We start from the raw sequence: 13,844 nt of genomic DNA, 5'->3' as shown, positions 1-13,844 counted from the left end.
ACATATAACTTGTCGGAAATATCTGCGCACCTCGCTGGAAGCTGGAATGCGCTTCCCGCAGCTCGCCCGTTTTCGCCTTTCCAGTACCGGTGCCAACGCAAGCGCGTTGCATGACGTCACTAAACCAAGTTCTCAGATATTTCCGACGGGTTGTACTATAATATGTCTTTAACTTTTAAGGTTTAAAAAATTACACGTTTAATAAGTAAGTAACCGTGAACTTGTCTGCGGTGCTCATCAATAACCTGCATTAATATTGGCTTAGGAGCATTCATCGTTTCAAATATGGCCGCCACTCGCCGCCATTACGGTTTTGACAGTTGCAATCAATCAGGGTTGATGAATGTGGTTCGCGAGACGCCGCTCCGTACTCTGCCCTCTGCCTGCGTGCGGTAGCTCGTACGCGCATGGACGACCCTAATTCTAAGTCGGATCACCTATCTCGATGCTATATCGGTCTTATATCAGCGATCTAAAGATTGATACACGCGCTGTTGTCCATAACTCGTGCAAGGTTTACGAGTTGAAAGTACTTAGCTGGAATAAAATACTATAACATTATGGTTGTCTGTTACTTACTATTTGCAAGTAGAAATATATGGAGCAGAAATCTGCAGAAGTAGTGCAGTCCTTAGGTTATTTTTTTTTACTTTTATTTTCGTTTGTTTGGGCCTTGTAATTCGTAGATTAACTATTACGTTCACTTACCTAAGTTCACTTTCTTTTGAAGCGCGTGTAGATACGCTATAGGTCTTTAGGTATATTCTAACTACTAGTAGGTACGTAGTTTATTATACAACTAGCTGATGCAACTTTGATTTAGGTTTTTAAAAATCCCGTGGGATTTCTTTGATTTTTCGGGACAAAAGGTGGCCCATGTCTTTACGTTAACGTTGCGACGTGACTGAAGGACAAACCAACAAACAAACACAATTTCGCACTTGTAATATGGGTAGTGATAATACTGTATAGTATAGTATAAGTAGTCACTATCAAAATATGACGGAGGTAGACCGTAGGAGCTGACTTTTACGACGTGAGTCATCGGCCACCACGCTCGCGCAGTCGATTCAATTCAGTACCAATGAAAGGATTAAACGATCGCCTGTCAGCTCTAATGTGAGTTAAATTACTCCACCGTGTATAAAATTGTTTAGCTTGAGAGGGGAAACAGAATTGTAACCTCAGATGATTGAATACTGCCGTCGAATGAAAGGATTGCTACATTTTAAATGCCATAAAAGCTTTCAATTTTCTCCTTTTTCAGAAGAGTCGAAAGAAATAAGTATTATTATCTACTATTCACGTATGGTTAAGATTTATATAATGTATATAAATCTAAGTATAGCGATTTATGAGTTTCTACATTTGTACTTACTTAAAACTTTATAACCCAAAATTTATGATCCAACAGCGGTTTAAAATGTTACTGCGGTTTTGAAGGGGTAGTACATCATAGCACCAAATTTTATATCATAATAATATTGCTACAAACGTAATTGTTGTGATTGGCTTCTAGTATTCGACCAAACCTTCAGCTTCGGCCAAAATAAGCCGAAGTTATGGCCGAAGCAAAAGGTTTCTAGCAAGCGCCGAAACTGAAATATCACGAATGCGCGAGATCGCTATAGAAGAGACGACTCACGGGGGCGGTGGTAATAATAATATATATTTTTATATCAAGTTCAACAAGCATATAAACTTTAAAAAACAACATTATTTTATTCACGTTTTGCCAATCATGAACTGATTTTTTTAAGAGTTAAGTTATTAAACGTGCAGCTTTAAGTTTTTAGTTTAATAAGTACCTAAGTATAAAGGTATAAAGGTAGAAATCGATCTACTATTGGCTAGAAATATTCTTTCTGCAACTGTGAATTTTATTAAGTAAAAGAGTTACAGCCAATCAGAGGCACTTGCGACCGCCTTACTATAGCTGTCAAACTTTAGACCCCATAGCGCCCGCTAATGACGTATTGTCGCAGAGCATTGACGACATGCACCGGCTTATTATGCGACGCACGCAAACACGCGCGTCCGTGACAATTGTCCTACCAATTCGGTATGCTTATTTAATTTGCAACATTGTTCACCAAACTGCAAACACTGCAAGCTTCTTTGGAAAGTCACTGGACGAAACAATACGACAACTGAATAGAAGATATATGATACTCGTTTTTCGGTGGCTCGCTGATTTGATTTTTAAAGAGGTGTATGGCTCACCATACTTCAATTGTTTTAGCGACCGTACTACCAAGTACTTACCTATATACTTCTTATTATACCTATCTCAACTAGGTATAATGTTACTAAATAACCTGAATTTATAAAGATGTGGTTCGCTTGTGCTTTTGCTCGACTTAGCGGGAGTACAGCCTGTACCTCCTGCTAAGGCCTAACGCAAACGCTATAGTACTATAGGAATGTAGGTAGGTAACCAGGATTTTTTCTATAAAAATAGCGAGCAAATGAGCAGGCAGGCCACATGATGTTAAGTAATTCCCGCCGCCCATTAAACATTTTCAGAACCAGAGGAACCGCCGGCATTGCCGGCCTTTCAGGAATATGTTGATCCACCCCTTGAATAACCCCATGTTGAAATCTAGTGGGAACACCACTGAAGGAAGTTTGTTCCGCAGTTAGCATGTGCGTAGAAAAAAGATCTAGCACAACGGTCGGTTGAAGTGCAGCACTCAAATGGTGAGGGTGAAATTGCTCACGGTCGTCGCGTGCGGTGTGGTTGTAGATACAGAGGTACCTACTGTTAATGTAAGTACCTACTAAGTACATACACATACATATTTGTACTGGCTTGGACTACATTTTGACGAACTTCAGTAATATTATACCTAAGTACATACTTTTTAATATATGTAGGTACTTACATCAACATAATCCACAGAGCTGCATTTATACAGGAAAATAGAAAATTATAAGTAGGTGGGTTTACCATTCAGGTCAATAAAGTAAGATTTCATGCCTGTGAAGGTACCAGCTCTGACTACGTCTTCTTCGAAACTTACTTGGGTTACAAAACGTCTTAATTTGTATTGTTACACGAAATAAAGGCGTCAAGTGTCTTGTAACAAAGCTCGACACCAACAATCGCCTTCGAGGGTGGTCCTGGTCGCTTGCTACGTCAGGGCAGGCCATTTCTCGGAAGGTCATCGGCGTAGGCCTTTGTGCTTAGCCTTACATTGTAAACTAAGCGCTTGTTAAATTACTCCTAGAGTTGTAATTATGGGTAACTTCCCTGTCAATCATTGGGATGAGGAAATCGATTAGACACTTACGGAGACTAATGAGTAGGTTCGCTTATTAGGCAGTTGTTTACGACGATCTCTGTAAATAAATAGCAAAGGTAAAAATTTAGATCAAGTTTGCATGTTTTAAAATCATTCAAACCCAGTTTGAATAACTGCGATGGTGTGTCTGTCTGTATGTTACCTTTTCATGGCCCATCTGTTGATGGCTAGCATCCTGGGACGGACGTATGCTAGTTTTTATCCCGGAAAATCAAAGAGTTCCCACGAGAATTTTGAAACTTCAATCCACCTCGACGAAGTCGCGGGCATCAGCTTTGTGGTACAGAGAGTAGCTTGCAATTCAGGGACGGCATATATAGACCACTTTTTGTCCCAGAAAATTTAAAAGAGTTTTACGGCATTTTTCAAAAACCAAAAACCACGCGGCTGAAGGCGCGGTGGTATCGGTTAGTTGAATTATGAATTAACTAGCTGACCCGTCCTGGCTACGCACGGGTGGGCTTACCTATTCCATGGATAGGTTTAGTCTAAAGTTTGATGAAGGAATAAAATGCAGATATTTAGGTTACAGCATTCTATACCGTACCTACCCCACTAGAAGTCTGGGACTTATATTTTTTTATGTTCGTTTGTAACGAATCTACTGATTCAGGAATTTGATATTCCTTACTTAAGTCCCATAAGATTCTGTTGCGTGTCGGCATTTCGAGTGGGCGAAACTGCCAGGTTATAATAATCGTGGATATTGTATGCACATTTTATGGCTAGGTACCTACACAGAGAGTATTCTGTATGCAAGTCCTACGCTTGTGATTTGTAAAACTTGTCGCGTTTTATTTGAGATTTTACGATCCTTGTATAAGTACATATATCAAGTCAGCTACCTATACCTCTAGCTAGATGTTTCAATACTTTATTACAGACATGAAGAAATTAAACAAACGATTTAGCGTTTCAGTAGGATGCCGCGTAGAAACCAAAGGGGCATGGGTTTAATAAAAACTGCCATACCCCTTCCAGGTTAGCCCGATCCCATCTTAGACTGCATCATCACTTACCACCAAGTGAGATTGCAGTCAAGGGCTAACTTGTATATGAATAAAAAATTAAAAAATACTACCTAATTAATATTTCTAACCTCCGAGGCATGTGGAAAGGTCACAGTCACAAATTCCCAAAATCGGTCAACTTATATACATTTTTTGAAATGTACCTACTCTACTCATCATGATCAACCAGAGACTATGGTTTACTCCTCGGTGTGATCAACCCATCCTCGGCCTACTCTAGGTACTACTGAGCACATGTATTCTCTCAAAATGAGAGAGGTTTAGGCATACCTAATCTGCCACGCTGGCGAAACATTATGATATGACCATAGTTTTACAATATTTGTACAATATTAGTATGTGGAAGTGTTACAATATTAGTTGATTGATATGAACTGCAATAACTACCCTCCTCGAAAATAATAAGTTAAAGTCTACCTAGTACGTATCTACTCGCCTCGTTCCTACCATTTATACCTAAAGATAGTTTAAAGTATTATAGAGATTAGTGGAGGTAAAGTATACCTAAACTAAACATTAAACAGATATACGATGTATTAGAGTGGTATCTAACTAGGTACGCGACTTGGGTGGTCTGTCGTGGGCTGTTGGGGGGCAGACAGAATGAGGCCGAGATTTGTAAGATATTGCGTTCGCTCCAGTAATATTGAAATAGATAGCGAGAAGTTATCTCGCGTCATATCGGATCTAGTGCAGCGGTGCGTCTAGATGCGTCACCTCGGAGTATTTTCAACGTCATGAATCTTATGCGCCGCTATTATGAGCCAGTGGTATGACAATACGTCATACTATTCATTCAATTTCTGTTTATTAAATGGAGCTTGTTGACTCGCCCGTGTTTGCACGGGTGGTCTTATTTACTTCTTCTTCTTCTCTTAATATATGGCTTTTTCCAGTGCCATGTCAGCACAATGCACTTTGCCAGTCTCAAGTAGCTTGAAGGAGACCTCTTATCTATTCTATAGACTAAAAATGTGAATGTGTATGGGCTTATCACCATCATGATCAACCCATCGTCGGCTCACTACTGAGCACGGGTCTTCCCTCGGAATGAGAAGGGTTTGTACCCACAGATAAGGGAATCCGTTATCTGTGGGTTTGTCCATAATCCACCAGTCTGGCGCCTGCTGGCCATGTGCGTATTGGCAGACTTCACACATCTTTGAGAACATTATGGAGAACTCTCAGGCATGTAGATTTCTTCGTGATGTTTTCCTTCTCCGTCAAAGCAAGGTGATTCTTACTTATAGAAACACTTGAAAGATGTGTGCATCGTTTTACCTATCAAATGATACCTACGCGGCCAAAGAACGCAATCCGAGCTTTTATTCGTTATAAAACTGATATAAGTAAACAGCCCCCCAATTGTGTAAGAATAACCATTTCATGGCTATCGTAATCGTCAAGAATTCTGCCCTCTGATTGGCTGTGAAAAAATGTAAACAGCGAATGAACCAATCAAAGGGCAGAATTTCTTGACGATTGCGATAGCCATGAAATGGTTATTCTTACACAATTGGGGGGCTGATCATGATGGAGTCCGATTATCGCGTCATTTAGTACAATGAACTATAAAAATAAATTATCCAGAAATTATTCAAAGACCTTATTTTGATCGGAGCGACCGTTTCATTTTCGTGCGGTTGAGATAACCTGTACATATACTAGCTACAATAAAAGGTAGAGTTATATTGTGGTTATATGTATAAGCTTAGTATAAAATAGGGAAAAAAAAGTTTGTATAAGAAAGTTTTAATTATTGTTATTTTAACTTGAAAATTGAAAAGTAGGGTTTTTCTGGGATCTTACGAAAATTCCCCCCTGTGAGGGGTGAACTGCACCAAATGGCAGTGCACCGCAGTGCAGCGCACCGCACCGCACAGCAGCGTCCCGCACGCACCACACCGCACCGCAGTGCACTGCACCGCACCGCAGCGTACCGCACGCACTGTACCGCACCGGAGCGCACCGCACCACAGCGCACTGCAGCGCTCCGCACCACACCATACCGCACCGCAGCGCAGCACTGCACCGTAGCGCACCGCACCGCAGCACACCGTCTTATAGATATCGTTGTATCTAAATAGACCTATGAGTAGGTAGGTAGGTACCTACTACCTACCTATGTAGGTAGGCACGTTTTACAAGATGTCCTCTCAGTTCGATAATAAAACTTTGGGCTTTTATTTTTGCGCTCGACCCTCATAATTCACATCTTCTGGTCAAAGGGATTCGCTTGCGGTCATAATGTACTTACCTACCTACACCCAAACCGACACACGGCCGAATACCGCCAATATGCGACGTATGATGTTCGGCAACTTTTATTTTGATGGTATCTTCTCAATTAATGTTTCATTATCCTCCATTCACGTCCCAACAGTTTAACCGATTTTGATGAAATTTTGTACAGAGCTAGCTTACTTCCCGGGGAAGGGCATAGGCTACTTTTTATCCCGGAAAATCAAAGAGTTCCCACAGGATTTTAAAAAACTAAATCCACGCGGACGAAGTCGCGGGCATCAGCTAGTTATCACTAAAACAAAATATCGGTTTGGGACGAAAAGCCTAAAAAGTATGGAACGTATACAGATTCCTACCTACAAGACCGACCTACCGAACCTAGACCTACAAGTAAGAAGTCATTTTTAATTTTTAAAAGTAGGACAAATTTTATGTATTCCCTCATTCATTTAGCCAATTTTCCCAACTGCAGCTAAATTACATGCATTTATTACAATCTATATTAGAAAATACTTTGTTAAATATATCAAACATGGAGCATAACGTCCCAAGGTCCCGGGATTTTTATTTGAGTCAAGCTCTCGTACCCCTCGACATAGAGTAGAGCCATCAAATCATATCATAGGTACAAGCATTGTATTATGCTTCAAGTACATCCAAACAAGTACATGAATGGGCTATTCAGACTAATGTTCCAAGATATTATCTCCCCTTTCTTACTTATAGCGTCGTCTTGCAATCGTCGTGGGTGGCATTGCTGGGTTCCTTAAAACATAAAAAAAATTAATCCCTAAAAGAAATTAGTCCCTCTATAACACGACGCGGACATGTGTTACTTTTTTCGCTTTAAACATGTCTCGGTCGAAAGATTTATGATTTTGTTCTTTTAACATAAAATTGTGGTTAAGGTAAAAGTGGAAGGGTTAATTCCGTTCAAGGCAGACGAATCAAAAATGTATTCTACATTATGGAAAAATAAAAAAGGCACAGGCGTATTCCTCAGATCACATCCTATATACTTATTTTATTATCTCACAGGGCACAACGAAAAATACGGTTATTGACACGCTCTATTTGTGGCATAAGGCTCACAAAAGATGAGGTTTCATAGAAACGGTCGACATTGCATTCAGCCACCGAGTAGATAAATGTCTGTACATTCAGCAGGTAGAGCTAATAGTTACATTGTTTTTTGTTTTTCTGCAGAGTTTCTTGCCAGCTCTTCTCAGTTAAGTACCTGCTTTCTGAACCGGTGGTAGTCTTGACATAAGTATAAGTTGCACAAGCTGTCCCACATTAAATAAATAGGTAAATTCATTTCATTTCAAAGAGAAACAGTTTTCAAACACCGAATTCATTATTTGATTGAATTATATATACTTTTTCATAGAACAGAGAGGCGATCGGAATACCCACTAAAACCCAGCGCCGCTCCTGCACGTCGCCTGGCGACTGGGTCACGGGAACACCGAAGCTATCAACCGCGACCCAGCCAGCGACGCCCGCCGAGGCAGACTCTCCACCGGGGCCCATTCGCTAGGTCCCCCATCACACATCCGAGACGCACCAAAGAAGCGAGCCTCCCGACCCAGGGACTTCGCTTCATCCACTGTGCCCTATGTGCTAGTCAGAGGGACACGCGGAGAGATCTCCTCCCTGCCAGGTCATTAGCTATAGAGAGAACAATATCCCCGAAGAGAAATTATTAGCTATGGTACCGGAGTGCACTGGCCTGAATACTGCTGTTCCCCTCGGACACATCCGTAAGGGACCAGCAGCACCTAGGCACACTGGGAGGTTACCTGGCTGGCACCCCAATTATGTGATACCTACTCAACTAGAAATGGAACCTGGAACATTTTGCTTGCAAGGAGTTCAGAATTGGGCGCGTTTGGAACCCTCGTAGCTTTAGTTTTTAAGTTCACGTAATTAATTATCACTATTTAGTACATAATCTAACAAGTTCAACAATTAACAATCAAAAAGTGTACACAAGTACATCATCATCATCATGATCAACCCATCACCGGCTCACTACAGATCGCGGGTCTCCTCTCAAAGTGAGAAGGGTTTTAGCCATAGTCTACCACGCTGGCCATGTGCGGATTGGTAGACTTCACACATCTTTGAGAACATTATTGAGAACTCTCAGGCATGCAGGTTTCCTCACGATGTTTTCCTTCACCGTTAGAGCAAGTGATATTTAATTAATTAAAACGCACATAATTCCGAAAAGTTAGAGGTGCGTGCCCGGGATCGAACCCTCGACCTCCGATTAGAAGGCGGACGTCCTAACCACTAGGCTATCACTGCTTCACACACACAAGTACATACTTTGAATAAATTATTATTTGACTTTGATTTTGGAGATTATACTCGTATGCACCCACCGTTGCGTAGTTACCAACTTAAATGCTGGTTTATAGGTTTGTATACAATAAAACCACCTTACCTGAGGACTTAGTATTTTTATGGGCTGATAAGCATTGTTTGCGTTGTTTTGGGCGCGGCAGTCGCCGGTAGGAAGCAGCAGGTAGCGCGTAGCACAGGTAGCGTTAACAGCTACTGTGGCGTCCTTACTCCTGAGTACACACTACACAGCGCACCTCTCCCACACGGTACAATACGCATAGATACGTTGGCCATATTTACTGACTCAAGATTAAACTATACATTAAAGTTAGTTTGTTTGTTTGTATGGGGAATAATGATCCGATTCTGAAAATTCGTTCACATAGATACTATCTCCAAGTGCTCTATAAATGCACAATTTTTGTAAATAGACTCCATTATTTTCAAGTTATTTCCATGAAAATTATTAGTATTTGAACACTTGGTTAAAAATTAAAAATTACCTTTGAAAACGTTATGGAGAACTCTCAAGCATGCATGTTTCCTTACTATGTTTTTCTTCGCAGTTTAAGGTAAGTGATTTTATTTAAAACGTACCTACATAGCTCCGCGTGTCAAGGTCGGACCCCGAACCCGCCTTTATTAAGAGACCGATGACTTAACCACTAGGCTGGTCACAAATGTATCTAATTACATTAACACGCGCTAAAATATAGCTAAAAGTTTTCCATCCTAGAAACTGAAACACACATAAAGAGCAATGTCCTAACAGTATGCAAATAGTGGACACCTTAAAAAGCAACAATGCAAAACCTCAGAAAGCAGCAAGCAGTTCACTGTCAAAGAATTAAGGCTGTTGTTTATCCTCGCGAGGTAGCAAGCGCCCGATAACTGCCTGCGCAAACACCTCCGTCCTCCACTTGCGACGACATTTTTTATACTTCTTGAAACCGATGACAGCTCGTAAGCTTACGAAAAAAAGACGCAAAGTTGTGAGATAACCGGTAGCCGTTTATTTGTTTATTTTATCAACTAGCAAAAGCCTGCGATTTTGCTTATGTGTTGGTTCATTGTAATGTGGAATTTAAATTACGATTTATTTTCGCTAGCACTAATGTAATTTATAAATTAAATTAGTAGTTTTTTGTAATAAAATTGGTTTTTACTCACATTGGTTAAAGATACAGTGTACCTTCAAAATCGGTTCATAAGTAACGGAGTAATCGCGTAACAAACATACAAAAAAATACAGTCAAATTGAGAACCTTCTCCTTTTTTAAAGTCGGTTAAAAATAAGTTCAAATCTACACAAGTTTTTGGAGTTTTTGTGCGTTTTAAAACGTCGTAAAAAGGGAGTAAAGAATCTGGACCGAAAGGCAAATAGCACGTCAACAATTGATTAAAACTCTTCAACGATTGTAGTTTGTTTAACCAATGATTTTTTTGTACGAAAATAAACGTCGGAAATCGGACAATACTTGGGAAAATAAAGTTGGAGCAAGGGGTCCCGAGGATGGATAAATGTAAATAATCGCACGAAGATTATCTACGGAGCTCGGCAATATTGAATCAGGAAGCACGGTCAGCTCCGTGACCGATATCTGTCGTCCCGGGCTTGTTTCCATTCCGTATCTTTATGCGGGAACTTACATATTATTACAAAAAAATTATCAATACGATATGTATTTTTACCCGATTGCGACGAAGCCCAAAGGATGGTTATTATAAGGAGTGCAGCACGGCAACTTAAACTTTTCAGTGAAACCCCGTGCCAGACGCCCTTTAAGTTCAAAAGTTTAAGGATGTCTGGCAGGGGGTTACCAAGTGTCTGGCAATGCATGACGTGATTTCTTATACTATTCCGAAGAAAATATAATAAAATTAGACTTTGACGTAAGATTTTTTATTGTTATCTCCTAAAGCCACCATGATCTAAACTTGATAGTCGCTGATCATTCCTCTCTGTGTTGGGGACAATACGCAGAGAAACTTTCAGCTTTTCACAACAGCAGCTCACTGGCTCTTAGTCCATTAGATTTTGATGGTTTGACTTCTACCGTGTGAACTGCCTGCACACATATTTTTTTCTTTACTTCTTTATTTGTTTTGGTTCCAAAAGTGGAACGCAGTTTTTTAAAATTCTAAATTAGGTAGGTATAGTATAACAGATTACAATCTAATTGTTTTATTGGACTTTAGACACTGCCACGGTTCACGACAATATCATTAGTCGGAATAGAAGTTGGCACACATCAGTCGTTGCTCTGTAAGCTCTACCTACCATAATTCGCATCGGATTTCTAAACGACCCTTAGAAAGTTCAAAGCATAGATATAGAAAATATCAAGTTTTTTATATCTGATAATGGAAACAAACTGGGAGTCTGTGTAGATTGAAGAGTGAATTATTGATGTCGCGCTCGAGGCTAAGTTTGTTCAGCCCTGTGGCTCAGCCCAATGCCACCTTGACGAAGCGAAGAAAAAAATTCCAAAAAATATCTGGGAACCGAGAACATCCTGCCGCTGACGATTACGCGTTAATGATTGATTATAATATTGTTTACCTACTTCAATTTTGTTATTTCATCATCAGTTCATTTCGTTTCGCCTCTTGACAGTCGTTGTTCACACTGATAGGTACCTACATACCTACTTACAATATATTACATGGCATATTTAATTTGTGCTCGGTGATGAGTAATACAGAAGATGCAAGATGCACCGAGTAGAAGAGATAGAGAGCTCATTTACAAATGAGATCCAAGTAACTTTAGATAACGACGTATCCTAACGTACCTACCTACTTACAACTATTACATAGTGGTAGACTATATATCTAGGTAATTAGGTATACATAATTTAACTTGAAAAAATCTTGTACCTTTTTAGCTTGATAGAAAAACAAGTGAAGTGAAATATAATTATGGAGAACAAGAACGATAAAAGTTACAAAAACAATCCATTGCACGTTCCCTAACGTTTCTTACATCTTTATGAAGAAAGATCCTATTATGCGATAGAAAACAAATTGTAAATCTAAAATAAATCTCTCAGTATGGCCATCTGTACGACTTGTAGTGGCGTCTAGAGGTATTTACTATTTACGGCCCATTGTGCGTCCTATTATCTCCTGGATCCTACTAATTGAGTCATCCCACACCAGAGTCTGCATTGTTTGCAAAGTTTGCCCATAACTAAGCCGCAACAGTCGGTCGATGTGGGTGGTCTTATTCGCATACCATTATATGAAAATTTTGTGTTTTGTCGATGTTATGTTATTTTTATTATTCTTGTTGTTTGTATAATAAATAACATTGCTTGTTTTATACAACCCTATAACTCATTCTGACGAATAAAATGCCTTTTTGCATCATCTAGGTATATACCAATATTATGAAGAGGTAAAAGTTAGTTTGTAAGTTTAAAAATGTTAATGAAAATTCGAATCCGAATCCAAATTCGAAAAAATCCGATTCCGAAAATTCTTTCAATGATATATAACTAACTACATAATTATTTCCCTCGAGTGCTAAGACATTTATGTATAAATTACTAGCTGATGCCCACGACTTCGTTCGCGTGGATTTAGGTTCTTAAAAATCCCGTGGGAACTCTTTGATTTTTCCGGGAAAAAAGTAGCATATGATATGTCACTCTCCAGGTCAACTATACCCATGTAAAAAATCACGTTGATCCGTTGCTCCGTTGCGACGTGACTGAAAGACAACCCAACAAACAAACACACTTTCGCATTTATAATATGGGTAAGAATATCACGCGAACGAAGCCGCGGGCAAAAACTAGTTAGTAATAAAATCAATATATCAATAGGTAAGTAGATATGTTTTCATTTTATAGCGTTTTATTGGGTCATATTTCAGATTGCCTGTATTGTAAATTGTGATAGATTTGCTGGGAACCGAACGTACCTAACTGAAAAAAAAACAATTATTAAAAATATAATTACAGCATTGTGTAAATCCAAACTTTACAATTCTATGTCATTATAATATGATCGGCTTCTTCAAAAGAATACTGCTAGTGCGACAAAGAAGTAGTTAATAGAGACAGGATGCGTGTCGAAAGACCTATCTATCTATCCGGCACATTGCGAGGGGTGCGCCGGCGCAGAGTTAGGCGTACAAATTGATTATAATTTATAATACAACGAATGACAAAGACCACCCACATCGACTGCTATAGTTTTTACGACGTCATGCATCATGTTTTGCTACGCCTCAAAACTTTATACTTACGTTTTCACATAATAATAGAGATAAACGCGTACCTGACTCAATCTCAAATCTGTACATAGGTAGCTGCCTATATGTAGATATAATCATGTAATAACTATACATGTAGTACTAATAAGTAAATATTACCGATTGATGCGGAAAAGGTAATTCGAAAGTATTTCATTAAAAACTCCTTCTATTGCAATAGCTTTATAGAGCCTACACTTTTTTTTATAATATCTTTCTCACATTTCGGTTTTGGACACCTCTAGCCTCTCCTGCAACATCAAATCAACAAAATATGCCATCGTGCACAAACCACTAACCAGGGATAGCCACCTAGTACCAAAATATGCCAAGACCTCTGTCGGCATCGTAAAAGTGACATAATGTAAACTGATTTGTTCGCATGATTAGGTATTATTACCCACTAAAATTTTTATTGTATGTTTTGTAGGTACGACTAATTTGAAAATTTAACATTCTTATGAACATTGAAAAATTTATAGCTGCTGTAGAAGATGAAATGTAATTTGGGTTTTTATTTTACAGTGTAATTTATTTTAATCGGTGATTTGTTGCTATTTTAAGCGGCTAATTAAGAATTAAGTTTAAACCAAAAAATACAATTATGAATTTGCCAATTGGATGGGAGACTAAAATGAGAAACGCTGGTCC

Source organism: Maniola hyperantus, chromosome 2, assembly GCF_902806685.2.
Source record: "Maniola hyperantus chromosome 2, iAphHyp1.2, whole genome shotgun sequence".
NCBI lineage: Eukaryota > Metazoa > Arthropoda > Insecta > Lepidoptera > Nymphalidae > Maniola > Maniola hyperantus.
Note: the sequence above shows the minus strand (reverse complement) of the source record.